Raw genomic sequence first — 25,325 nt, forward strand, 5'->3', positions numbered from 1 at the left:
ACTAGATGACCTTTGGAGGTCCCTTCCGGCCTGGACCAATCTATGAATCTATGAATCTATGAATATTAACTCATGATCTCTAGATCAGAAGCAGGTTTTCTATTTTGAGATGATGCCGAACCAAACCAACTTCTAACCCACTTTGAACTCATGTATAATTCTTTTGGGCATGAGCTGTTGAATTAAAACTATATTTCGGCTTGAAATACAAATTTTCTATAAAGTATTTAGGACTGTCTTCTGCACAAGGCTGATAATGTTCCATACAGTAGAAGGAAATTAGTTGCTTTGGAAAGAAGTATCCATCACTGGTACTGTGAGCATTAGCTGATTTGACTCATAAATCTGCAATGAAAAATGCTCTGACCCCTGGAGAATTGCAACCAATTAGAAATAACCTTTTTATAGCTTTTATTTGCAAAAGACAAGGGGGAGAGAAGGGAGTGAATAATACTCTTCCAGAAGAATACTTTAGCTACCTTCACAGACAGATGTGAAACATTGATGGGACAACATGGCCTTACTACCTTGGAGTGCCCGTCTACAAAATAAAAATTACAGAATTCCAATTTTTCCACTTTAAAGCAAAATGGTTTCCCCCCTCACCCCCTCAAAAAAAAAGTCATTATAAAGATTTCCCTCAGATGATAATTTTCTGCAAAATATTGGCAGGCGGTCTTCTCAGGTGTCTACTGTACAACTTAATAGACACCACATTCCTGGAAACACAGTGGAATTTTGATTGTGGTATAGAGCTATTGACATGATCTTTACTGTTTGAGAATAGCAGAAAATATCTAGGAAACCAAAAAGAGATGCTTATATAATCTTTATCATTTTGACAGAATCCTTTGTTATACTCAGCCTTTGTGGTCCTTGGAAGTTCCTGAGGAAATGTGATAAGAAGGCCAACATCATCCACCAGCTCCATGATGGACAGATAGAATAGGCTGTGTCTACCTTTTCCTTCTAGTGCTTCAAATATTGTAAAGCAGGTTCAAGCGATATTCATTGCTCAGACCCTCTTGTAGGGTTTCATGAGGCAACTCAGTCAGAGAGAGCAAAAGATGGATTCTACAAACGCAAGGAATCTAATTTATTTCATTTATATGCATCAAGGATAGTGTCAAGAACCCTATTGCAAAATTATGTTTGTAAATGTCTGTGCAGTTGTGGCTCATTCAAAGAAAGACCTGAAGATAATGATATCTCATTATTCAGCAGCCTCAGTAAACTTTGTCTTAACAATTAGCATTTCAAAGAATAAGGTTATGTACTAACCAGCATCAAACAAACAGTGGAATTATGTTGAAACAAACATAAAGATAATAGTAAATACACAGAGACAAAATTCAACTTTCTTTGAGTTCTCACAAGAACACAAGTGAGGAATGAAAATATTTAGCTACCTATACAAAAGGTCAGCACTTAACACTGCAATCTGCAGAACTGTGTTGAAATAACGTAATTTTGGTCCATGTACGGTGATAACATTGCATACTGTTGCTTAATATTGCATTGCCCTGCTTCCTATGCCGTGCTAAATTGATGAGGCACAGAACTGTTGGTTATGTTAGAGAAAAAATGGAAGCTTTGTAAGTGTGTCATCTCACTGACGGTGTTCCATTTAATGTCTGCCTTCTTATGCAGAGTGAGGAAAACGTAAAGAGCTGGCAATTGATCTGTTCAGGCTAAGTTATAGTATCTTCCAAGAAGAGATGGCATGGCTGCCTAAGTATTGGCTAAGGGATACAGCCCGACATGTTTCACAGGATCGTGCTTCAGCAATGTGTGCATGAGTTGGATTCTATTTGATTGAGAGCAGCATCTGCGTGGGTGCGTAGGAGAGGGAGTGCTTTCTAAATGTTGTTTTTTTCCTGCTTTTGATTAAGCAAAACCAGAAAACCAAACCAACAGCTAAAGCAAAGTATACTGTAGGAGTGCAGACCTGAAAAAAATCCCTAAGAAAATGAGTGAAAAGCCATTCAGAACTGTGAGCAGATAAAGCATTTATTGTAATTTCAGTTATATATGTTAATGGAATCAGGCCTTTAAATATAATATTTTATGCATGAACAACAGTACATTAAAGAAATTTCTCATTCCATCAGCTGCTTTTTTTTCTCCTGAGGAGACAAGCTTTACTATTTGACTGTTCAACTCAAGGGTAATGATAACTGATATATATTATAAAGTAACAAAACACAAAACGTACAATTTTTCTAACGTGAGTGTCAAGCAAGTTACAGATAACACTGATAAAGAATGAATGATCACTTTTCTGAGTGGATGAAAAGTGTATGTGAAAGCATATGTCAGTATAGGGCTACTGCATATGGGATATAAAGTGAGAACATGAAGTCTTTTAGGGGTACTATCAAAATGACCTATAGGCTTGTAGTAAAGATATAGAGCATATTCATGGCTGTTAGCCGTGCCAAATATTGACCATCATACCTGAACTGTAGCTGTCAAAGCCAGTTTTCTTTGTGGTGTTCTGCAAAAGAAAACACTGTATTTGCTGCAGCATTAAGTGATCCAAGGACTATCCTCCTTTTAGACAGGCTCTCTTCTCAGCTATCTAGCTGATGTCTGCTTGCCTTTTTAAACAAAAGGGGGCCATGTATTCAGTTCTTTTCTTTCATAGGAACTTCCTTCTCCCTAGATAGCTCTTAGTACCCCATTTTATCTCTTGCTATTTGACGCATATGAAAACCATTACTATATGTATAAATATTTTATTTAAAACCCACAGATAGACAAAAGCTATTTAAATCCTACCTCACTGAAGGGAAACAAGGGCTAGAAAGAATAAAATTATGCTCACTAAGAAAAATAAGGCTATAAAAATAAAGCGTAGGTATATGACAGGTCATTTAACACGGAATGAATAAAAACAGTATTTGGAAAAATATACAGCCAAAAGCAGGACTGTATACAAGTTTGGGTTCAGTTTACAATGTAATCTTAAATACTGTAATCATATCTCACTGTAATCATATGTCAGTGTTCCCCCAAAAAATATTAAAAGGATATCTATGTGGTTAATGATATTTACATTTTTGTTTAAGAATATGTATGTAAGCTGTATAAGCTAAACAGGAGGGAAGGATAGAATTAAGGCAGCCTGGGCAGTCTTCTAGCAGCATAAATCAGCTATGTTAGACAAAGAAACACAAAATAACCCCTCACTACTCTTCAGTTTCTGAGGCTAGATAGAAACGAAATCCTTACCTGTAAGACAGGAGAATTAAATAAAAAATAGCTAAAAGTTTGCAAAAGTCCTACAAACAATTACATTTAAAAGTATGGCCAAACCTATTGTTTATTTTAATTTGGAGGGTCTATGTATCATTAAGCAGCAAAAGCAATAGTTAGAAATGAGCAGAAAAAATAAGGAGAAGATATTCCAGAAACTGTTAAAATTATAGACTTTCCACTATGTACAGATGAAATTAATATGCTTGCTAGCTGACCCAGAAATCATGGTCAGAAGGCTGCTGTTGACCAGATAGTTTGAATAGCAAGCTGCCAGTGTAAGTACCAATATAATATATCTGCTTAATGGGAGGGAGTGAAAAACCTCTTCCTATATATGAAGCTCCCATGTAGTGAAGGCTCCACATAGCAAATAACAGTTGAAAGCACAGTAAGATAGGATTTACTGAAGGTTAGCAACAAGAGGACATCCAAAGCCTGTGGATAAAAACAAGGGCTGTTTGCCCGTGTTGAAACTTTGTATATTTGTTAGTGTGTGTTGCTTTATTTGTTGGGTTTGTGATGCTTATATATCTTTACCTTTCACCAACACAACATCATGATACAGCTTATAACCAGCAAAGTGGTTTACCTCACAAGTTACATAAGGTAGACTGATTTCAAATATGATGTAAATTAATCTCATAATTTATTTTGTTATGGTCATAAGAAATGGTTGACCCGTGGAGAAAGATGTATCATTCTACTGCTGTTGTTTCTAGTGCAAATATAATTTACATAAAACATATACAGATGTGAATTTCCCTTAGATTTCAGTGCAAAGCTCTTATTCTTCATCTTTTGCAATATTGCACTTCCATTTTAGTACTCATGTGACAACTTATTCTAACTGCTTGAGGCATTTACTTCTGTAGGCAGCTTTTGCATTTATTTGTTGCAATTCTCAGTTTAAACCAAATGTGAATTTGTTCTCATCATCTTCATCAGTCAGTATATTTGACTAAAACAGTGAAAAATCCCCTCGAAAATAGTATTTGTATGAGTTAAGACAAGGTAGATTGTGACTGCAAAAGGAATTTTTTTTCAATATAAGGCTTTCTCAAAACCCAAAGTAATTGGAAATTTGAGATCTTCAAAAGATTTTGGATCAAATATAGTTTCATGCTCTGTTTACCTTTTGATAGACCACTCCATCATTAACAGTCATAAATTAGTCATATATTAACATAGGACAACTACAAAATATTTTCTGTTAGTCTATGGAAAATCCATATAGACTAGTGAACAGATAGACATTGGGCAAGATTTTGGTTTTATTTTTTGTTTTTTGGTCTAATCATAGGCATCCAGGCAGATAAGGAATTTGAAGGCAGAGAAAGACATAGCTCTTCCAATGTGGGAAACAGTAGGAAAAAAAACAACAACAGTGTATGAATATGAAAGCAGATGTGGTCTGGAGGAAAATTCCTATACTGAATTAGAAATGATATTTGAAGAAGCTCTGGTCAAAGTAAACTTTGTTAGTGAAGACAAGATCTTGTGTTTGATGCCATGAAAAAAGGAATGAAGCAGAAGGGAGAAATGACATGGGACAAAGGTTGGATTTTACATTAACCTTCATATTGCAGTGATACCAGCCCAAATTGAATGTAAACTGCTGCCACTAATGTGGTATTTGCTAACCATTTTGTACACTTTATATCAATTGCCACAAAGCACCAGAGAACCTTTGGTAGCATGTAGCATACACATCAAACAGAACTAGGAAAAATTTCTTTCTGGATTGGCATAAAAAAAGTCTGACATCTACTCTTTTTGGAGCAGTATCAGTTCCTAAAACCTGACTTCTTTTTCTTTTGCTAAAAAAAATATCCTCTTTCACAGAAATCTCAGTTTTTCATCAACATTCTGGTGCAAAGTTCCCAGACAGATCTGTTGACCAGTGTTTCACACTATGGCATACATCTGACTGGAAGTAAGGGTCTGATATGTATTCTGTAATGAGTATAATCTTGTTGTTTCAGAGGAGAGCATGCAAAAAAGCATGTTAGAGAGTGTTTTGTCTTTTATTCTATTCTGTATTTTCTCTTCCTTGTCCAATTCACATCTTGACTTCCCTGATTTTTTTTTTTTTTTTCTGAAGGGTAAACATAGGTTATGCTCTGATAATGAATGAAGTAAAATGCAGTTTGTGGGAATGATCTTCAAATTGACAAGATTATTTTACCTACTGGCTTTCTGGGGAGCTTTTCATGGTTCCTTTTTTGAATACATGTTATTTGCTCCCAGCTGGAAACACTGTCAACTTCACATCTCCCTAGGTCTTTAGAGTCCTGGGAAATGAAGCTGAAACTGAGTTTTGTTAGTTAGCATGCTACGATTTGGAAGGCTGGTGAATGTGAGGCATATAATATAATATTGGTACACAAGTCACTTTTCTCATATACAGTAAATTGCAGCACAAAGAGTGCAGAAAAAGCAATTAAGTGATTTGTGAACCAGGCTCTTGACATATTCAAAAATTACTAAGGTGAATTACTTCTTGGATTGTAAGATAATTATAGCACCAGTCTTCTACTCATCAACAATGCAGTCCTCATACAGGCACAATTGCAATGGAGTACTGTATTTTTATATGTGGCCCACACTCTAATTAGCACATTCTAATTTCAAGCTTAAAAGAAAACCACAAGAAACATATGGCTTATAGCACTTTATTGTTAACAACTAAGCTGTGTGTCTCACTGTGAGACAAAAAGCCAATCTTTCTTTTCTTTGATTCAGTCTTGCTCCCTGCTTTTTTATTTCTATCAGATAATTAAATAACCCAAACAAGATGAAATGAGTTACTTAATTTCTTTAGGAATTAGAGGTAATTTAGGTTTGAGAAACTACTTTTTGGAGTATTTGAATGTTTTGTTTATAACAGCTTATTTCAGCTTGTTTGTTCACTCATTTCTTTTCATCTGCAAGATTTAAAATCAATCAATGTTGTCCTGAATTCTGGCTATATTTAATGAGAGAAAGTGGGTGGTTTTTTTCTATTTTGCAGTTAAATGCACCATACTTTCCAAATCTCTTCCTTTTCCCCCCCTCTTTTTTTATTTAAGCAGCATGCTGATTACATTAGACTCCCAAGCTGAGGATGTTGCTAATAGCAGTCACAGAGCATTCTAATTACTTGCGGAGAGGTCATGAAGGCTGGTGAGAGAGATTCTGTTAAGATGGGACAATTGCAACATTCATAACTTCCTTTTCTTGATTTTAACTTTTTTCCTCTGAAATGCTCACAGGTCTGTATCTCCAATGAAGGATAAGATGTCTTCATTTTAACAGAGCTTTCTTGGTGGGTTTTTGTGGTGTAAAGCAGATAGCAGTGCTCCTGCTGTCTCTTCAGAAGTGAATACATTAAGGGTAGTGCCCCACTGGCTCTTTGAGACAGGTCTGAAATTATCAAAGGCTGACCCTCTTCTTTCCATCAAAAAGTACAAACAGGGCCTATAGAGACCACTGTCTATGGAAGATGATAACAGTAATTAGCCTTTATGATAGATAAATCTTCATCCTCTGATGATCAAAGACAGCTAAAATTACCAAATTGTATGTGGCAGTTTTGTAATATGAATAAAATGAAGCAGCTTTATAATCTCTATGATCTTGTTACATAGAGTGTTAACTCTGTTTTAAGTCCATTTAACATTAGTTTGCTTGTTTCAAATGCAGGAACTTACTTTTGTTAGCAATATTTCTCTATCTAATCAATTATTTATTCTTGATGCAATAAAATGATCTCATAAAAGAGAGGAAAGAAAAGATCAGCATAAGGGGAATAGGAAATTTTTACCGGGTTTTCTCCCCACTTTTCCCCTTCCTTCCCTTTCTTTTGATGTGCCTGCTTCTGTATCATTCTTTCCATCTTTTCTACCCTTGTACGCCTGTTCCAGTCTTATTAGAAGTAGCACTTTCTGGGTTTCAAGCAGGAGGTGGGACTCCCTAACCTCCCTCAAGATTGGTTCTATCTGAAAAACAGGAGCAGGTGACTTGGCATCACTGGTGAGATAGATAGCTGCAATTCTTGTCACGGAAGATAGGAAACTTGTTCGTGTGCTAATAGCAAAATCTCTTCAATGAAGCAAAGAACTGAGGGTCTAAGGGTCTGGAAGTGTGTTGTCATCTAGAATTCCCCCCCCCTAATGAACGAGAGCCTTTATCCCTGTGGTCTGCCTAGGTAATGTTTTAATTTTGGGGTTTTTTTTGTTTTTTTTTTTCTTTCAAATTAAAATACCCATCTTTTAAGTACAGAGAAATTAATTTTTTTATCTCAGCAAGGGTGACGTGTTTCTGGGCACTCTTAAGGTATTGGGTTTTTTGCCATCCCAAATTTGGTGCATTGTGGCGGGTGCGTCTGAAAGCATGCTTTCTTTTGAGAGCATACGTGTATGTGTACTGCAGTATGTCAGGAACACAACGGATGAGTGACTTTAAATGTGGTTATACTGAGCATTGTGATATCTAACGTCAGGCAGCTCATTTCTAAGCTGAGTTCCCAAATCCTATTGTACACATATTGCACGCATCCTGGCAGGAATCTCGGAACGCAATCCAGCATAGCCAGGGTGCTACGTATGGAGCCAAAGGCAACCCCTTCAGCAGGAAAGTCTTTGCAGACAGGGTTTTGGAAAACCATGACATCAGGAGTAATTTTAAATGACCTCTTTCACATAGCACTGAACTGCCAGTGTCCACATGGTCAGTTCACAGGTCTCATCTGCAGAGCAGCAACTATGAACTGAAGGGTGAGATGGTAACAAAGAGCTAAAAGACAGTCACTCATTAAGCTACCGCAGCTATTTGCCAAGTAAACATCTAATTGTGTTCCATGTTTATTTGTGTGGTCCACTTTCATGCACACAGTAATTGAAGAGAGCTGGGATCTCTCCTCTGGAAAGGATCAAGCAAGAGGGAAGGCAGGCAGCGATGAGGAAGGAGGGGACCCTGCAGGTGAGTGCGAGTGCAGTGTGCAGGTGTGAGCCAAGCAACGGGACCCCAAGAGGGCAGCAGCTCCCGTGGCTGCACCGGGATAGGGATGCTGGCCAATTTGTAAGAGATACATACAGTAAGTGCGCATATGGGGACCTTTTAACTTAAAAAATGAAGCAATGGTAGCCCTTACTAACTTCTAACTGAGGAGAAATGAGTTGGGATGTGAGATTACAATTTTGGATTTAAGCACCTAAATGCCATTTAAATCTGGCACTAGGCATTTATTTCCTGTTTTGAATTGGCATCTAATTTTATATTTAATTTGTTTTAGGACCTTTCTAAATAAAGCAATAAAATAAGTGTAAAAAAGAAAAAAGTAACAGTCTTTGTGAGTTATCATCCAGTCCTGATAACAGCCTGAAAACTTCAGGGACAAAGACACCACTTCACTTGCTGCTTTCAGATAATAATAGCTATGCATTATTATTATTATAAAAAAAATGAAAATACAGTATGTTCTGTAAGGGAATAACTCTTGTTGCCAAGGTGACTGAGTAGAATACATCCCTAATACATAAGTAAGTTTCAAAAAGAGAATAAAAAGACAGTTGGAGAAAAGAGGTAGGAGAATGGTGAAGTGCTAGGAGGTATATAACAATATACTTCAATGTTATTATCCAACTAAGAGAGTTTTTTCAGTCAAACATAGACTAATTTGAAGCTCAAAATTACCATTATTTTTTAACCATCATAGTCTAGGTTTTTTTCAGAGCAAGCTCAATTTTATCTACTTGAATCAAAGGTTTTGTTACCTGTTTAAGGTATGTTTGTGAAGAAATAATTTGAATAAAAGGGATGTTTTTATAGCGTAATTTCATATTGGGGGAAAAAAAGTAAAAGATGATTTTGTATGAGTGTACAAAAAATACTTTTGCAATATCATTTGAGTGCTGTGCTAATTTTTACCAGCCTATTTTGAGTCAATAGTCCTAAACATATTTCTGTCTCTTGTCTGCATATGGTACTTAGGCTGCTAACAAAGGCCACATCAAAGTTGGCTCGAGGGCAGCATCATCAGAGAGGTGAAGGACTGCATTAACATGAGCGTATTATTTCCTGATACTAGCAGCGTTCCTTACCTTTCTGACAAAGAATTATAAGTTTGCTGCTGAGGAAGAAAGCTTCTGCTTTCAAGCAGTAGCTTCCCAATGTGGATATACAGTGCTGCAATTGCTGAGCTGTCTAGGCCTCATCTTTTCCTAATTATTACGATAATAATTACAAAATAATGCATTAAAGATAGTATGCATGGACAGGAGTGCAGTGCCCTGCAACAGAATTACATTTGCCTGAATGTGTATGAAGGCCTTAATTCAACTTATTTCTTTCTTCCTGATTGTTCCTAGGGAAAAAAAATGAAATTTATAACTACACTTGCATTTTGAGACATGTTCTACAATAGTGGACAACGGGTACCCACCTTCTAATGTGGATGGGATATACTTATTGTTCTCTGTTGTGTCTTGACCAGGAATGTGAGTGTCCTAAGATATTTGTTTGTGAAGAATATATGATGCAGTTAATTGAATTATTAATGAGTTGAAATATTTAGAATGTACATTGTAAACATAACTTAAGATTTAACTGGACTGCATATTATATGTTGTCATAGTAAATGGTTTAAAAGGGGCAGTTGTATAGAGTATGCTATACATTTTTCATCAATGACCCAGTGACACATTCAATATAAGCTTATTAGTCCAGAAAGAGCCTTGCTGTTAACAGCTTCATTGCTATATTGTATGTCTGGGCAAACAACTGCATTTGTGATGTTCTTTATCATAACCAGTCATTTAATGCTGAGATTTTATTCATTCTAAGTCTAGTCCTAGACTATGGATTCAACCGATATGAAAAAACACATCAAGTTCTTTTCTAGAAAGTGGATTATAAAATAACTTCCCATGGAAAGACAGTAGACATTTGGATAGGTAGGAAATACAGAATGCTATCTCAAATCAAAAAGGATAAAATAAATTGAGTCTTAGCCCAGTTTACAGATATTCCAATCAATGTGCTAATTAATGAGTCAAGAACTGCAAATACTTTAGATAAACAGAGAAAAGTGTTGCATCAATTTTGCCTATAGAAACAAATTAAATTTACAGCTGCAGCTATGTTTTGTAAGGAAGTACATGTAACAAGCAATACCAGGTGGCAGGCATATTTTTGGAATCCTGCTACTCTGCTGTGTTTTCTTGAGTATCAGATTGCTTGCTCTTTAATAAAGCTAATTAATTTTACTATCTGATACAAAAATAAACAGATAAAGAAATGCCTTAAAGAGACTTCTCTGTAACAGGAAAACCAGCATGTCAAAATTCTAATGCCAAATAGAGCCCTCATTCACACACAAGTTGCCTGATCTGTAGCAATATGGTGTGATAGGGTGAAAAGGTGCTCAGTTAGACTCAATGATCTTAAAGGTCTTTTCTGATCTAAATTACTCTGATTCAGTTCCTCTTAATCAACGTGCAAGAAGTGCAGAGACAGCACAAGCTGGAAAGCATTCCTCCCTGAAGGGCTGAATGAAATTGGGACTTTCTGTCTGTCAGTCCTGATGCAGACATGGTACCATGCCTGAGCTTAAAATACAGCCTTTCAGCAGGCATGTATTTTAAAGATGACATTGGACACATCCTCCCCGGAGCACAGCTGCCTTTGTATTTCTCCCTGGAAAAGTGTTTCAGATGTTTTGTATTTTAACATCCATAAACCAGATTATTGTGCAAGCTGTAGTGTTCAAGAGGGAGACATCCTTTGCTGTTCCTTACCTCCCTTCCTCGTATGATATGGGAATAAAGAAAGGTTCAGGGTGATTTTGTTCCTTAATGTTATGATTCAAACACATCCAGGGAAAGATGAAATTGTGGTCTTGTCTTCAATAAGCCTCTTGCATAATTCAAGTTGCAAACTAGCTCTTAGTAAATCTTAAAATAAACAAACAAAACAAATAACTTCTTATGGAGAGCTGCAGTAAGGAAGCTGAAATAGTACAGTGAAAAATCTAAAGATTATTCCTGTCCTACTAGATATTAACCTTATTTCTCCTTTATAAATAAATAGTGAAAATCAAACGCAGTATATGAGCAAGAAGAAGCCAGAAATTTCAGTTTGTAACTGGCTTTTTTCCTATGGAAAAAGAACTTGCTAGCTTGAAAGTAAGGTGATGCTCAGGCTGAATTATTTAATAGGCATCTACATGTGTTCTTCTGAACTGCTAAACAGTTTGTGATGTTAACCCCATGATATGCCCTTCCTCAACTTCTGTGATATTAGCTGATTGACTTTTCCTCTTTTTCTTCCTACCTGCTTTTCTTGTTATTAAAAATACTTTTTGTTCTATTTTAGTTTTTTCTTTTTACTTTTATTTCTCCCCCTTAATAACAATTTTCATAAAACAGGAGTTAAATCAGTGACAAAATACTACTTGACATCAGTGGGACCAAAATTTAACTCTAAGTATGCAGGCCTTTTGGGCACAACTTCAGAAAGCTATTCTTTGCAGGCCTGATTCCATCTTTTCTTCCTGTTCCTCCATGACCAGCTTTTCACACACACATGTCCTCTGAGGCCTTTAAAAGCAGTTATTAACTCACATAGTTGACTTCTGCCTGGAGAGGAGTGGGGAGGGGGTGGGGGGGAAAGAGGGGAAAAAAACCCCACCAGACTGTACTCGTGGAACAAAGCAGGACACTGCTGGTCAATGCAGTACAATCTCCAGGAGACCCAGGCGTCAGCTAATGATAAAAGACTCTCTCTAGTGGAATTTGTTCTACACAGATCTGCACTAAAGTGCTCAGCATGCAACAAAGCCAGTACTGATCTTCATGCGTTAGTTCTTATTCTGTATTGTATGCAATTGGATTGCGTGTTTTGTGCGGATGTATGTGTGCATATCTAGTTTTGCCCATGCAGGTAAATAGTTTTTTTGAAATTCATATTGGCAATGAATTAAAATCATTAGATTAAAATTAAAAATGATCCCTTTAGAGCAGTTTTACTTTCAATCAGATGTATGCCCTTTCCACACCTGTATTATTCTTCATAGAAGGTTTACCAAGATTTTTCTGGCTGTTAATTTTATCCTCAGATAGGAAACTGGAATTTTTGACTGCAAGATTTAAAAAAAAAAAAATAAAAAAAATCTGTCTTGTCTCCTTATAAAATTTCACCTTGTTTCTATGTTATAAGGACTCTGACTCCATTTCACAAGTGTTTTCTGACAAATTTGAGCCCATCTCTAGTTACAGTCCTCTTCAGAGCTACCAAATGCTGACCTCTTTAATGTTGCTTTTTGAATTTTTGATTTCCAACAGGTGAGTAGGGGCAAGGAAATAGAAACCCATCTTCTAATGAAAGTCCTCCATGTCTTACACTTACAGTCTGTTGCTGATTGACATTATCATGCCATTAATACCTTACAATTTTCTTTCCATATAAGTTTCTATTGGATGATACAATTCTTAAGAGATGCAAATGTTTATTTTTCTATTTTCCTTACTATCTTTTATTTAGTAATTCTAAATATTCATATTAATATTTTACTTGTTTTCCTGATCCATAGTATCTTTAAATCTTTACATATTCTTTTGCTTCAAAATGAGATAATTGTATAATTGGCATGCTAATGTTAATTGTTTACAAAGCTGAAAGAGATCTATTAAGTTATTACTTTATTGTTTAGGGTGTGGGGTTTTTTTCTTTCATGGTATACTACCAACTCAAGACTTGTTTGACCTGAAAGTCATAGTACCAGTTTTATTACCTGTTTTGATCTGCTCAAGTTAGTTGTGAAATTGAAGAGCATATTATCTGCTGAGTTGTTATATCTCAGAATATAAATGGGACCAAAACTCAGTCTGGCTAACTCGTATAGCTAGTGAACGTGTCAGAGTGGGCATTTTCCTTGTTTCATATATAAAAGTGGTCCTATAAATTCCTACAGGTATTGGATTGAGATTTCATTTTTTTTAGATACTTAATGAAAAGAGGGAACTATTCTCAGTATGAAGTTTGAATACTTTTCTTTGCATCTCAGTAACACAAGATAGTCATTCTTGTTATACACACACAATTTTTTGGTGTTATTTAATGCTCTTATTCAACAGAGAATCTATGCATATGTTTCAATTCCAGCTCAAACAAGGCCGTAGTATTCTTTGTGATTTCTTTCAGGTCCGTTTTCTACTGTTATTTTCTGTTTGGTAGCATAATCATTCCTAACCACCCCTTCAGTAGGATGAAACTGTGCTTATTTTGACATTATGTGGTTTCCACTGAAGTCAACTTTGATTTTGTCGTAAATTAAAGTTTATCCTGGTCACTTAAGTCAGATGTGTGAAGATGCTTTATAGACATACAATTTTGAACGGATTCTGATGAAATTGCACTATAGACTCAAATATGGAGAGAAACCAACCCAATGTTTTCTTGCCTGTTCTTTATCAGTAGCAGAAGGGCCCAGGCATAAACAAAGAAAGCTCTACCAAACCAAGGCAGTCCAGCCCAGTGAGTGGAAAAACATCCGTTTGACAGACGGAAGAAAATACCATATGATCTAAGACTTCTGTTCTGAGATGGTGTTGACGAAGCTGGAGGTTAGCAATATGTGCGCTGAGAACTCTGAAGCTGTCCTGAGGAATGAGGGGACCCCATCCTGGCTGCTCACCCTTGCAACTGTCTGCGTTGCTACATTATCATTTTGATTATTGACTTTTTCTTTTTTCTTTTTTTTTTTTTTTTCAGTATCCTTTCCTCTTGGTAATATGTAAAATTACTGTGTTCTAACATATGCAAAATGTATATGTTATGTATACAACAGGGCTGATGTTTCTAAGGGTATAGCCGCACTACTAAATAAAAGAAGGCAGGGATTAACTTCACCTCCTTGATTGTTATTGCTACTAACCTGTCAGCCAGCTCGCTGGCTCAGTGTTGGAGTTTCCCAGCTAACCTTTTCTAAAACAAAACTCGGGTGTACTTCTGGGAATAGCTTATGATGAGGACAGCTCCCCAAAACAGAGTAAAACTGTACCAGATTTGTCTTCCTTCCTTCCACGTAGTCCTCCAGCTCTAACCTAGAGGTCTTGGCCCTCAGAAACATGTTCACATAAACTCATGCCACAAGAACACTATCTTGGTGCATCCAGCATGCCGTATGTTCTTTCCTACATGAATGGAAACCAGATCAAATTGATTGTTACATTATTAGCATATCACCCATGTTAAACCAAGGCCAAGTGCTGTACAGTGTAGATACGGCCAATATGCACTTAAAGATATAATTGGTGTTCTTTGTGAATGTAAGGTAGACTTGCTATGGATTCCCTGTCCTTGGGTTACAGATCTATTCCTGGAGTCCCTTCATTTATAAGTATAAAAAGAGTCCAGTATTTGCTGAAAGAATACAAAAGATCTTTTAGTAAGATGTGCTTTGTTTACTAAGATCCAGCTTCATATCCTATTACTGAGAAAAGCTTGTTGAAAACTTTTATCTGAATGAAAACTTCATTTTTGTATTCTAAAAATATGGTTTTTTTTAAACTGACGGAACTACCAAGTCTAAATTGTTTTTGTTTTCACCAGGTGAAAGTCTAAGGAATGTCTCAGATGGTAAAAGCCTATTGCAGTTTTACAAAGCACCACTTTTGTTTGATATTACAACATGACAAATTCAATATGGTGTATTTTGTCATGTACTTGGTGAAGTTACAATAGAGGAGTTTGAACACCAACATAAAGTTTCCATGCTCCAGCACTAATATTGGAAATCGTTCATTCACATTATTATTGAGAATGGCATTCCCAACAGAATGGAAAATGGCTCTAAGAATAGCAAGTAGAGGCAAGTGCAGTTATGGTTCAAAATCTAGCATTAGAACACCACCAATAAAAGAAAAAAAAATAAAAATCCCTTCAGGCTTCAGTCCTTTAGTAAGCCTTGAAACCTAGCTGGTAAATTAGACTTAGACACTTGTTTCTAGTCTACCAGGTCTGAGAGAGATGCTGTAATACAAGTCCAAGTATGCAATGTCCATTTTGAGATCAGTTTGACTGTTGAGCATATGGGAGGCAGAAGGGAATGCAGTGCCTATTAAAATGCTTATGAAAAATAGATAAACCCTTTCAAACTTTAATAACATGCTATTTGATTTTGTCAGCAGATAACATTATGCACAAAGAATTGCATACCCAGGTTTAAGAGCTTCTGTCTAAGAAGGATTCCAAGAGATGCAGTGCATGATAGTGAACTCCAGCACATATTGACAAGCTGCCAGTTGTGAGGGCATGAAGAGGACACAAGCATCACAGTGTTGCTTGAGTATGTGGAAAGGAGTGGGATATTCTCAGTAGGATTGAATGGACAGGACAGGCATGGATTGGATCAAAAGGGAAATTTTCTGTACAAACATACTCAGCAAGATCTAGTAAGGGAGGCATCACTAAATATATTTGCTTGTGGCCTTCGCAAGATGTTCTGGAGACAGATTTATGTCAAAAGTTTCTAAATATTCACTTTAAAAAAAATACCAAACAAAAAAAAACCCTCAATACCTCACAGATTCCTGGAGGTATGCTGTTGAGTTTTCACTCAGATTGTTTCAGATGGTGAGCACCTGCTTGTAGAATAGGAAATTTCAGGAAGTGCCTTGAGGAAAAATATTCATTCAGCTAGATCATGGACAGAAAGATATAAACTCTGTCATTCATTAGGATCTATTTATCCAATATGGTTGGAAAAAAAAAGGTCACAAATTCCCTTTAATTCCCTTTTTCCTGTCTTAGGTTTGTCCTTAACGCATGAAAAAGCAGTAATTCCCTTTCACTCTGTCTGCCATTTTGGAAACACTCATGGAAGAAACACTGACTATGTGGTTAGATATTTCTGTAGGATACCCCTGTAAATCTGGTGTGGTTCATTTGCACTCAGCACAATAGTATTGCTCTTGTCCTCTGCCTGCCCTGCACTGCCCCTGTGATGACTGGCAGAGTAGTGGTAAGGTGATCTATCAGTCTGTTACACGTATCTTGTAACAATTCAGCAAGCAGACATTATAACTTCTCTTATTTATTCTTATTCATTGTTTTGACCTCAATCCTGGTTGCAGCACTTAATATGATTTATTTATTCATAAGATGCTAAACTAACAATATCAGGTTTAGTTTGGACTGCCCATGAGACACAGAAAAGAAGTGCTGACATGTTATTGCTAAGGGCAATGGGCAGATTACTCTGCATTAGATTCACATGGTGCATTTATTCATCTATAAGCATTTTTATAGTGACTGTAATTGTAACACCTGGGCGATATATATGCACTATAAAAATGTTGAGAACTGTCCATTAGGACAATTAATTCTCTGTCCAGCTTCTCTTTTAATTGAGACATTGTGCCTTTGACTGTGTTACTGTTTTTAATTTAGAGGCATGCAGTAGGGAAAAACCAACTCTCACAGCTGTGAAAATATGTGGGTAGATACTTGGATGCTGGAAGCTGAGTCTAAGCAGGAGAGGGATAGAGAGTACCACAGCAGAAGCAGTTACAGCATAGTTTTAAAGATCGTATTGTTTTCTTTGTTGTAATGACACTGGACAAATTTTATTTTAAGACTAGTAATTTGGATAGAAAACTGAGCTTAAAGAGGCCTGAAACTAATCAAGGTTGAATATGGCTAATAGTTCTGGTCAGAAGAAAGGGGGAAGGAATTTAAAAAATGTCAAAACATATTATTTTGACCTTTCTGAAATGAAATGTTTCATTTTGGAAATGCCAAACCATTTCATTTTGACATTTATAAAATGAAACTTTGACTTTTTGATTCAAAATGGCATTTTTTCCTTAAAAATTGACCTATATTGTTCAAATAGTATGAAACTGAGGTAAAATGGTTCCAGAATACTTTGAGCTGAATAAAAATTGCAATTTTTCAGAAAGATCAAAATGAATCCCGCTTTTCTTGCAATTACTTTCCTTATTTGTTTTCTTCCGTTGTTGTTGCTGGTTTTATTATTATTCTCTTATATGTTTTCATGCTCAAGTTTTCTTCCTTATCTCTGTTTTGCACTAAACTGAAAAATCTGTGGCTTGCTGTATTGTGATTTTGTTCAAAATTTTTCTTGGGAAGTGTTTTTTCTTGCAGTTCCTTTGTTATTTTTTTTCCTTTCACCTATTGTGGATTTCTAACCGCATATTCAAAAATCAGCAGAAGACTGATGCTCTAACCTTAGGACAGTGCTGTAGCAAAAGTATTAGATGTATGGACTAGTCAAGAAATACACGTGCCTACCACTTGGGAACTACATTAGAAGAAACCATTGGAAAACATGCTTCAGCTGCTTAATCTCACATCCTGCAATGTGCTTGTTAAATTTGAAATTGATTTCTGGGAATTTCCCAATCAATTAAAAGACCACACCAGCCACAAAGTAAAGAAAAAAGTTTAATACTTCTGTCATTAACGAGCCTTTGCCAAGAGTCATCTTTACTACAGTCTTGGAAATGGCTCTCTTAAAGAATCAGATTTCTTCTTATGATTCTAAAGTAGACCCAAATATAGAAATAATTGATGGAGTGCCAGGCAATGAATAACCCTAGATCAAAATTGGTTCCTAAACTGTAGCTAAAAATGCTCAGACACATAGTTTAGCTCAGTAAATTTATCAGGAATGAAGAGCAACACTGAGTTTGATATGCAGTCTTCTGCATTTGCCAGCACTCATTTTTATGAGAATAGTGTTCTTACACCACAGTTAAGTGTAGACTTTATTCTGCTTCTACAAAATACAGATGTGATATGTTTCTTGTAATGGTTTACATGGTACCCTTGCTTATGGTGCTATGTTGTGGTAGCCAGCACTTAACTTTGGCACTTTCCTTCAGCTGCCAGCAGAATATGATTAGATGTTAGAAACTTTTCTAAATCCTCTGATTATGAAGAAAAACTGAATAAAATAACTGAAGCTTAGCCACCAGACTCATAATCCCAAAAGCAAATAAAACTAAGTCAGCATGTTAGATCAGACAAAATATTTTGTGCGATGACCTATGGAAGAACACTAGAATTTCTCACAAGACAGGAATTGCCATGCAAAGCAGTTGTCTTGTAAACACTTCTGCAGTTATGCCAGAGTCTGTCAATTCTGTTCTGTTCTATTCTGGATTATGATCTAAATTCCAAGAATAATTACTTCCAACTCCACATCCACTGGAGAATACAGTGAGAGAAAAGTAAGTGAGGATTTTCAAAGGAATAAAGAAACTTAAAAATAAAATGTATTTGTTCAGATTTATAGTAAATAATTCCTATATTAAGCTAAGAACATCTAGGAGGTATTTGGTTTGATATATAGTAGTGATTTTTTTGAAGCTAAGTTTCATCACAAGAGCTTCTGATACATGGAAGATCAAAAGTTGCATCTTGAGGAGTTTTCAGCTAAATGAATTTGGTTTGGATATACCCAATTTTAAATTTGTAATCCAGAGCCCGATGCAACTGAATGAGAAGAAGGTTTTGTTTGGTGAACAGTAGATATAATTAAGTCTTATTTCTTATCCATTGTGTCTCATAGATGAAGTCTTTAGGGTCTAATCTTTTCACATACTTAACGTATTTACAGAGTTACTATCCTATAGACATACTGAACTATCTCATAATGGTTAAGTTGATGCTGTAGCTATTTTCAAACTGCTGAACTAATGCAGTGTTTACCCATTTTAAAAGAAAATTCTAAAGACAACACCTTTAAGAGTCCTAATTTTATTTCAGACATGGTTGTAATTTTCTAACAGTTATTCAAAATTTAATAAAGAGACAATTGTAGCATGCAGGATAATACTGGATGCCGCTGTTTTCTCTGGAAATGAAGATATCCTATCAACGAAAAAGGGCATATTGGAATCTATTTAATACAGGAAGAAACAGATGCAAGCTGATACTTGTAAGCAAGGTAAATATCCATGTAACCATTGCATTTGAGAAATACTGGAAGAACTTCTAAAGTTTTTCTGGAAACATTTCATGTTTGTGATATTTTAGGATGTGATAAATCCAATGGAATGTAAATGGAAAAAACCTTTCAGCACTTATGGTAGCAAGTTGACTAGAGATATTTGAGTGCAACTTTGGTGCCTGTAATGTATGGACACTAAAAAGGAAGGAGGATAGAGAACAGTGATTTTTTTTCCTCCTTAAGGTGACCTACAAAGTGCATTCATTAAAAAAATAAGTAAAAATAGTATCACTAATCAGACTAGGGAGTGTTGTGTTTCATGAGCTATGGAATTCTTTTAAGTATATGCTTATAAATATTTTCACATAGGCAAGGAAGGAGAGGCGGTGGGGTAGCTCTGTGTGGTTAGGGGGTGTTTTGACTATCTAGAGATTGATGGTGGTGATGATAGGATTACGTGTTTATGGGTAAGAATCTGGAGGAAGGCCAACAAGGCAGATATCATGGTGGGAGTCTGTTACAGACCACCCAACCAGGATGAAGAGGCAGACAAAATATTCAATAAGCAGCTGGAAGAAGCCTCACAACCACTATCTCTTGTTCTCGTGGTGGTCTTCAGCTTACCAGATGTCCACTGGAAATACCATACAGCAGAGAGGAAACAGTCTGGGAGGTTCCTGGAGTGTGTGGAAGATAACTTCCTGACACAGCTTGGAAGTGAGACAACTAGGGAAGGCACCCTGCTGGACCTGTTGTTTGTGAACAAAGAAGGACTTGCGGATGATGTGATGGTTGGAGGCCATCTTGGGCACAGCAATCATGAAATAATGAAGTTTTCAATCCTCAGAGAAATAAGGAGGGAGGTTAACAGAATTGTAATCTCGGACTTCCGGAGGGCAGACTTTAGCCTGTTTAGGAGACTGGTTGACAAAGTCCATTTGGAGAGTTGTCCGGATCACTGATAAAGACATTAAAGAGAACTGGCCTCGATATTGTGCCCTGGTGAACACCACCTGTGACCGGCCACCAGCTGGATTTAACTCCATACACCACCACTCTTTGGGCCCAGCCATCCAGCCAGTGTTTTACCCAGAGAAGAATACGCTTATCCAAGCCTTGAGCACGCAGTTTCTTCAGGAGAATGCTGTGGGAAACAGTGTCAAAAGCTTTACTAAAGTCTAGGTGGGAACATCCACAGCCTTTCCCTCATCCACTCAACAGGTCACCTCGTCATAGAAGGAGATCAGATTAGTCCAGCAGGACCTGCCTTTCATGAACCCACTGAAGTGCTGGACCATTTTCAGAGAAGAGTAACAAAGCTGGTGAGGGGTCTAGAGCACAAGTCTTATGAGGAGCAGTTGAAGGAACTGGGGTTTTTAGCCTGGAGAAAATGAGGGTCATGGGAGACCTTATTGCTCTCTACAACTACCTGAAAGGAGGTTGTAGGGAGGTGGGGGTCCATCTCTTCTCCCAAGTAACAGGTGATAGTAACGGCCTCAAGTTGCGCCACGGGAGGTTTAGACTGGATATTAGGAAAAAATTCTTTATTGAAAGAGTTATAAAACATTGGAACATACTTCCCAGGGAAGTGGTTGAGTCACCATCACTGGAGGTATTTAAGAGACGTATAGATGTGACAGTAAGTGACACGGTTTAGTGGTGGACTTGGCAATGTAAGGTGAATTGTTGGACTTGATGATCCTAAAGGTCTTCTCCAACCTAAACAATTCTATGATTTATAAGGTTTGTAGTGAATTCAATAGTTAAAATCATATTTTTATTGTTTTCTTTCTTTTTTTTGTATTTGCCTTGCCTAGCCCTCCGGAGCTAAAATTGAGATCTGGAAGAATTCGCTTGCAAATCATCATAGGAAAAAAAATTATGCTTATATATTTTACTCTTTGATTAGGAAATTTAAGATAGAAAATATTAAGGGCAGAGGCAGAGGAAATAAGAGGACCAGTAGTCAATTAACTCTTAAACTGACATGTAACTACCAAGTTGCTGATGAATGGTGAAATAATGATGCAGATATCCAAACTCTAGTTTCTGAGCTTTCTAAGGTAAATATCATAACCATACTCAAAGATACAGTCTTTTTGTATTTACAATAATTGTAGTTGTTGCAGTGCTCAATCATTCGTATTTTATATTCTTATTTTTAAAGTATTAGTTTAAACAGTACTTAAACCCAAACATACTGATAAGTTTTGCAATTGAAAGTGAGCAGCAGTCCCCCTTTACAATTATTGGCATATGTTTCCTCTCCACATCCCCCGAGACTCAACTTAGGAAAGTAGTTAACACATTTATCTGTTTCACTTCTTAGTTAGCCTGAAATAGATGAGAAGCTCACCCTCTTCTCTGAATTGCTGAAGTTCTTCCTTATGGCTGATTTTATATATTCTTTTTTAATTTTAGTTTTGAGGGGGTTGTGATTATTATTTTTTTTTTTTTGCTTTTTATATATCTATCTTTTGTGTATATATACACTTATATGCATTTATACATATATGTATATATATGCAAATATATATGCATGTGTTTGTGTGTATGTATGCCTTTGAACGTAGTCTAGATAACGTGTAGGTGACTGTTTATTCAGAACTGATAATGTGAACTATACCATTAGCTTTTGATGATACTTAAGGCTGTGTGAGAGTAACCAGGTAAATGAAAAAATTGTCTTCTATGTAAATATTTTAGCATCAGTTATTTAATTTGGAGAGCACCAAGCTCTTAAGGCAATTTTTCCTCTGATAGCCATGACCTAATTATATCTCAAAACGGGAGATCCGAATATTAGTGAACAGAGAAATATCTAGTCCATTCTGAAAACTATTGGCTAAGACCACACCATTTAATCAGCTAAACATAGGCATCTATTAACATTTTAGATGTCTTCCTGCCTTCCGTTTCAGAAGGATGAGTTTCTCCTCACTGTATGCAAGTGAGGTCTTCTGTAAGCAAGGCCCACAGACACCTGTTTGGGATAAAATGGTTTATCTAAAATGATATTAGACATCCATGCCCAGGCAGACAACTGACCTGCACTTGTTAGAGGTGCCTCAGAGCTAAAACTTTCCAATCATTGCTGCTAATTTGCTGCTGGTAAAGTCCAAATTCTCTTAAGACCCAACTTGCAAGCAGATTTTGGGAGCTGCCTCTACCTACCAGAGCACAGCAACTTTTGGGGTGTTGGGCTGTGTCCAGGCTAAGCAAGGCAAAAGGATCTTGGTTTGAGAAGTTGTGTGTGTTTCATGGAGACGCTGGTAGGGATGCCTGTCCATAAATTTCTGAAGAACTGTGATACAAGGGAGGGAGGGAAAAGGAGCCGACTTATGTAGATGCTTATGATCCTGTTTGGTAGAGCAGGAGTGTGGAGGATGGAATGGACTGGTGATCACAGCACTGAGTAAGCAATCTTGGCAGAGTTGGGAGCTTCTACAGCATCAAGGGTAGCAATTGTGCAAAATCTTATTTAGACACTCCTGCCCTAGTACAGCTAGTAGCTTAACCATGCCACTTATTTTTGAGCTTAATATACTTTTTTTTGCTTTGTTGAATTTATGGAAAATCTGTATAATATAAAACGAAGATGAGCTAACATCTCTGCTTGTTTCTCCAGGTATTGTCAAAGAATTAATGGAAAAACAAATTATGGAATAAACTAGGAAACAAAATTGTGCACAGAAAAGTGTCAGAAAAACAAACAGAGAAACACAACACTGAAATAGTTCTGTATGACTATTGAGGAGTGAGTAATATCACATTTTCATACATACGAATTGTTTTTTATGATAGCTATTTGTAGTGGGCAAAAAGAAATAGTAATACATGTATTACTCAAAATTGCAGGATATTCTAATTAATTTTGTCATTCCTTGATTTTGTGGATTTTATTTCCTGCCAGCCTGAGTTTCTAAAAGGTATATATCTGTGTTCAGATCAGTAGTGTAACAGGCCAAGCTCAGTCCACAGATATGAGATTTTGTAATTGAACAAGTTACAGCATGTCTTCTGCTCTGTGCTGAGTAAGCAGATGTATGTTCTTTTCTCTTACATGAAATAGCTTCCTCTCTGCTTCATTGAAGAGTAAACTTTCTCAAGTAATCTCACATGAATACATGCTGCCAGCACAGTTCCCACAGACGACTGACACCTGTTCTTTTAGCCTACAATACCTTTTACATGTCCCAAGGTACTATGACATTAATACAGATATACAGGAACTGATGATCTGCTGTCCTTAATTATTTTTTGTGTTCCATGGGGACGAATATATTTAACTTCAAGCAGCAAAGTTTGAAAAGGTACTCTTAATGCTGATTTAGGGATCTCTGGAAAAAAAAACCAACAACCCAAAACATTTCTTGTTCAATGCAGCACTGAAAAAGACAGAACCATAATTTCTTATTAACTCAAGCACAGATAGGAATATCTTGCTCTTGTCTGCCTGAGTGTACAACACAGAATTATTGCTGGTTTGGTCTGCATTGGTTCCATCGCTTGATTTTTCACAGCAAAAAGTACACAAATACACAAGTTATTTGTATTATACCAAGGCTATGAAGTCAGCCATAGAGAAGTTCAGGAAGACAGTACTCAAGTTGCCCATACATATTTGTTAGTGAGAAATCTCTTTATGATTCCACGGTGGTTTTGTCTAGCAAATCTCTGCCCTGTTCAGTATACGGAAAGGATGGCACTTTTATGAACCAATTAATCAATTTATTTTTTTTTTCTTCTGTATGTAGTCATGTATATTTATTGTAAATTGCAGCCTAGGTTACCAACAGTTTCATTAATTTTGCCATGTTCTTCAACACAGTAGTATCTGGAAGCCTTGAAAAGACTGTGGCATTTAGTTTCATAACACTGTGGTGGTCAAAAGTATCTCTCAGTTTTGGTTTCCCACTGAGACAACTAATATGTCTTTTCAGGCTTTTTTTAGGTTAGTTAGTATTGCAGTGAACTGTACAGACTCTCTTGATAGCAGCTGACACTGCAAATACTCAGAAGCTCTGCAAATCAGATACTCAGGTCCCACAAAATGAGAAATACAAATTGGTTTAGTGTAAGTTAGTTGTGTTGCATCACATTTGTCAATTGTAACCTTCGCTCTATTGGCTGAAATAGATATATGCATGTATTCTCTTTAACTGAGGGATGACAAAGAAGTTCAGGATTGTTGCTCCTTTGGCCTCCCGTTGGAATTGGAAATATGGGGTTCAAATACAGGATGAGAAGTGATAGCAAAAGGAGAAGTTGACCATAGAGTTCACAACAGGAGTATGGACTACCTTCCCTCCAGTCTCCTCACCACTCTTGCTCTTTCACGTCCTGCCCAGACCCTCATCTTGCTGTCGGCAGGCAGCAAGGAGAGACTGAGACCAGGGTCACTGTATCTGTAGAAATTAGTGGTAGGGAGCAAGAATATGCTGTGAAGAGAGAAAATCAAGTTTCACTTTAGGAGACAGGCTGTATTTCTGACAGTTGGACCATCCTTCTAAGCCGTATAGCCTCCAGCGTCATCCTGCCAATGAGGAACATGTCAGCCTGAAAGATTAAAGTTCAGCAAAATTATAAGCCACCAAAATCAGGACTTTATAATGGAAACTGTCATCTAACTTGAGTAATAGTCCCATTCATAATACTTATACTGGATCTTAATCTCACTTAAAGTGAAATTACTCTGGGGACTTAAAATAGTAGTATTTGTAATTTAAATGCCTTCTGAGACTCTTTACACCTCAGATATAGTGTATAATCATTTGCTATGTGAGCTCTCTATGAATGTGTATGTGTGTGTGCAAGAGTCTGTGTGTCAATATATACATTCCAGAGGCATTTTTAGATAGATAGTAATATACAGATAATAGTGAAACCAAGGGGCATAATGATGATTTTCTCCTTTAATCATTGTAAACAATTATTTTTTGTTTTGGCAACATCTGACCACACATTATTTTCTGTTCCCTGGCAAATATAAAAGAAAAATACAGTGAAAAGCAGAGAGGAAAAAAAAAATAAAGGAGGAATGCAGATTGATAAAAAACAAATTATTGTTCTGATAAATTGTGGAAAAAACCCAACCAAACCACCAACG

The sequence above is a fragment of the Numenius arquata genome, chromosome 1, assembly GCF_964106895.1.
Source record: "Numenius arquata chromosome 1, bNumArq3.hap1.1, whole genome shotgun sequence".
NCBI lineage: Eukaryota > Metazoa > Chordata > Aves > Charadriiformes > Scolopacidae > Numenius > Numenius arquata.